Here is a 4,715-nt window from a genome sequence, read left to right on the forward strand (position 1 = left end):
TTTTTTTCTTTTCCGTCATGGGGTCATCAGGGTACTGTTCTGTGCACGCGTAAGAAATCATGTAGCTTTACTCTAGGCTCTCGGCTCTCCGCATCATCGTAAAGAGTGCGTGACCGAGAACGTTGGGGCGTTTTAAAACCTGCACGTGGTCAGGGTGCTGTGGCTTTGCCAGTTTCAGTGACTTTGGGGCATGTCTTTCAAGTATGCGTACAGTGTCGTGAAAAATGTGTTTTCTAGTATGAGGCAGGTGTAGCCTACTGAAGTGATCAGATTTCAGCGGTTGATGCAGGCTTCCATGGCCACTCGTCCACGTGCTTGAGGTCTTGTTCATTTGGAGCAAGTGCGCAGGGATCAACAGAAGGTTCATTGTAATTCACACTAGACCTCGTAGAAGCTGCTTTAGTCATTGACATGCAGAGATCAGAGCTAATCTTTAACACTGGACCTCATCGCAAGTTTTCTCTCTTCCTCAAAAATCAGTTACAATGAAACTTACCTTGGACTAGATTGAGAATCTTACTTGGTGCTGTAGCATATTAGCTTTGCTTTGCTGTCTTTAATTTATTGATTTAATTCTGTTAAATATAATAACGTATCTAACTTGAGAGCCATGTAGTTTGGCTGTCAAAGTAGTAGACTTTGCCTACAGACAAAAGGTTGGAAAATCGGGAACAGTAATAGTCAATGCTGAGTACTGATTGATGGCAGAGTTGTGTCAAATGGTCGATGTGCTTTATCTCATTAAATCGTCAGCGATAACTTTTTACATAAGCAAACGTATTTGAATGCGTGAGCTTGCTTTGAACACTTCCAAGTGTGGAATGTAAACATTCGATACTTATGTCTGTTTTGTAAAATAGGTGATGGCAATGTAAAATGACTTGGAGTAAATTAGTGTATTTTTCAACTTGGCAGCTTGCTTCAAAAATTCGTAGTACTGTTTCCTTTTTGTGAACTCCAATTGTTTCCAAGTCCTCATTACATAACATTAAGCATTAGAAAGAGGTAGCTGTTGGGAAAAGGATTACTGACTCCATCTTAAATGGCCTGTTTTCCATATTGAATTTCTAAATAGCATTCCTTAATTGTTAATTAAAACTAACCTTAAAATTTTAAAAATGACATAATGAAACATGAGGGTATGTTTTTCAATACCAAACTAAGGAAATGAAAAATAATGTGTTGTGCCTCTGCTGATTAGTTTGAGCACATTTTCATGAACATGTGAATGTTAAGAATGTTAGATTGTCTGCATTGTAAAAAGGCTGTATTTCATTTTTCAAGCTTGCTTTGAAATATCTGAAAAGTGTTCTCAGCTTTGAGTCCAGTACTTCAGAAGTTAAGTTTTTAACTGGATTTAATTAATTTTGACTTCCTTGGTCACATGTTCCTTTTGACTATGTTTTCAGAGATGAGAGTTCAGTGATTTCCGTAGTCAAAACTGTTCAGGTTAAGCCAGCTATTCCGAGACTGGTGGTGTGATAAAGTGTCTGTCCCCAGGGCATGGTAGTAGCTGGAAGGACTGGAGAGGATGGAGAAAGTGCTTGGAGGAGATGAATCTTGAGATTGGAGCAGTCAGATTTAAGTGCCTTCTAGAAAAATAGTGAGATTACTTCCTTCACCAGTCAGTATTTAAGAGGGTTCCTTTACCTCACCACTTTGTCTCTAAGGAAGAGGGGAGGGGAGAGTTTCATAGATTAGCAAAGCTGTATTCAAAGCCCACTGCTATGGAGTTGATTCTGACTCATCATGATTCTGTTGTAGGCTTCCCACGCTGTAAATCTTCATGGGAGCAGATAGCCTCATCTTTCTTCCATATGGCTGGTGGTTGAGAACTGCCAACCTTGTGGTTAGCTGTCAATGCTTATAGTGCTACCAGGGCTCCTTGGCTTATGGAAAGTGCTTCTTAAAAACATGTGGGATGAAATTGTGTAGCAAAAATCCTCCTCTCTTTGCACTAATGAAGATCCTACTTAAGAGGGGGCTTCAGAAAGTGGAAAAATGGAATTAAAAGATAATAGAATTTTCCCCACAAACCTTTTGGAAGCCCCCTGGTATCTATAGATCTTGCGTTGCTCAAATCTCCATTAAGTCAGTAACCCACACTGAACTCTTGGAATGTGAGCACTTTATATCACACCCTAGCATTTAATATAATGCATTATATTGTTACCTAAGTGTTTTATATATCTTGTTCCTCCATCCGAATTAGAAGTTGCTAGTGGGACGGGAAAGGGTCAGCTTGAGTCAGAATTCAGTCAGTGGCGGTGAGTTTTAAATTTTTTTTTTCTCTTTTGTTTTTAAGTCTTGAAAGCTTTCTTCGTATTCAGTACAATAATATATACACATACATTCATACATATATATATAGAAAATGATATGGGTACTGATTGTTATGAATATTATGTTTCACGAGGACATACCCAAGATACTAAAAATGTAGAGCTAGCCCTCAAGTAGGTGATATATTTGCATTAGACAGAGATTATTCACACTCATGACACAGAATTTGAAGTTGTGGAAGTACAATAATACTAATTGCCAGCATTTTTGCTTAAACACTGCCCAGATGCTTTTGGCAGGTCAATGTGTTAGAATTCCCTAACAATATTTCAAACAATTATTTTCCCTATTTTGAAAATGAGGAAACTGAGGGGCGGAATGGTAATTAAGCTACTTGCCCAAAGTTATTCAAATGATCTAGTAGCTAAAGTATCTTAAGTGTCTTAAACTATTTGAACCCAGGCAGTCTGGCTCCAGAATCTGTGTGGTTTCTTTCTCTGTAGTTTTCCTTTATGCTTGCAAGGGTTATCTAAAAGTTGAAGCTGCTATCTCTGTTGTAAAATGTGCTCTTTTAAAAATTCCAAAGTAGAATGAAAGATTGCAGTGACCCTGCGTTGCAGAAACAGTGCTGAGGTTTCTAGGTAAAAGAGGTTCCTGGTGGAATGGTTAAAGGGACACTACTGGATTTTGGACTGAAAACAAGTAAACAGAGACTAAATTTAGAATCTCCAAGCTGGATGTTGAATGTAACTCTGTAGATGTTCAGTGCTTGAGGACCCAGGATAATGATTGTGTAAAATGCCAGTTTAATATCAATAAGCCTATGGCAAATAAAAGCATATCGAATGACTTGAGATCTTACTGCCTTTCTTTATGAAACACTTCCTAGACTTCAAGATGTTAGTGGTAGTAACTTAACAGAATGTGGGCATCCTGTGTTTCCCAGTGCTATTCTGTTTGCTATATCATTGTGTGACATGTCGATCCACATCTTTTACTGAGAAATAATGAACACTGTTAGGGCAAGGAGCTATGTTCAAACCAAGTAGTGGTTCTTTAGCAAAAAATAAAGGTGGAGGGTAAAGTTTTGTACCATTGAATTGGTAATAAACCCGAAACAGTCATTTAGAGTTGGGTCTGTAAGCAAAATACAGCAAGATAAGGAAAAATGGTATTTTTGGGGAAGCCCAGCTCTGTATCCCTTTGTTGGGTGCTGGCAGTATTATTTTGGGGCTATTGGGCATCAACAGAGTCGCGCGGTCTAAATGACTCTACAGATAAGAGACTATATACATCCCGGCACCTGCTGTCCAGGAATCGGAGGAAGTTGAAGCATGGGCCACAAACCTGGTTATCAACCAGAGAGGACCACACCTTCCAGGTATAGTATTCTGTGCTACAGCTTATTCCCACTGGCTAGGAGGTCAGGCAGGTTTATCTTTATTTGATTCTGTAAAAGCAATGGCCTGCTCGGGTGTTATTTTAACACCGGCACATATCTGAGATGGCCCGTCAGAGGAGTAACATATAACTGAGAATATTGTCCTACAGCTTATGTTCTATTTAAATGCCCTAGAAATTACTGTGCAAATTTTGTGTTAAAATAACCCATCTCCAGTTGTCATGTTAGCCTTAATCCTCATTTCAGTCTCTTCCTTTTCCATGTGTTGTTGGAGGAAATGGGAGACTGGTTCATTTTAAGCTCATCAGGCAAGGGTAATGTGCCAGAACCTTCCTCCACCATTTATGGCTTTTCAGGTGGCCCCTCTGCGCCCTGACCATGCGCTCGTGTGGTTGTTCTGTAACCAGTACTACAGATCTCAATGACGTGGACTGCTTGTACAAGCAACAGATGTCAGGGCGCAAACCCAGAGGTTCTGATTCATTAGAGCTGGGCCGGGACTTAGGCATTGCGTGGCGGGACTTAGGCATTGCATGGCATGTTGGGCTGCTAACTGCAAGGTCAGCAGTTCAAAACCATCAGCTGCTCCTCCGGAGAAAGATGGGCCTTTCTACTCCCGTAAAAAGTTAACAGTCTCGGAAACTCACAGAGGCAATTCTGCCCTGTCCTATAAGGTCACTATGAAGTCAGCGTCAACTTGGTGGTCCTCAGTTGCTTTGAGTCTTCAAGTGACTCTGGTATCACTTCCTCCTGTAAGAAGCACAGCGCTCCCCTGATGACCCAAATGGTTAAGTGCTGGGCTACTAACCTACCCAGAATGGGGCACCTCAGAAGTAGGACTAGTGAGATCTGTCTCGGAAACGTCACAGCCTAGAAACCCTGTGGGGCAGTTCTAGTCTGCACGCTTGGGGTCGCCACGAAGTTGGGTGACTTTGCGGCAGGGACGTGAAATTTTTTGGCTAAGCAGAGGTACCGAGTGAAATGACCTGCATAAGCCTGGTGGTGGTGCCAAGGTGGTGTCACCAGGTAA

General features: G+C 41.0%; 1 protein-coding gene across 1 annotated transcript in view; it reads left to right on the plus strand.

The window, feature by feature from the left end:
- The first annotated feature begins 30 nt into the window (after positions 1–30).
- Positions 31–4,715, plus strand: part of SLC20A2 (solute carrier family 20 member 2) — a 106,209-nt gene continuing 101,524 nt past the window's right edge. The window contains exon 1 of the mRNA XM_045286840.1: positions 31–3,664. The gene's annotated coding sequence lies outside the window, so the exon portion shown is untranslated. The remainder of the gene's footprint in view (positions 3,665–4,715) is intronic.

Source organism: Echinops telfairi, unplaced genomic scaffold (assembly GCF_000313985.2).
Source record: "Echinops telfairi isolate 266 unplaced genomic scaffold, ASM31398v2 ScPeMD7_9;HRSCAF=40, whole genome shotgun sequence".
Taxonomy (NCBI): domain Eukaryota; kingdom Metazoa; phylum Chordata; class Mammalia; order Afrosoricida; family Tenrecidae; genus Echinops; species Echinops telfairi.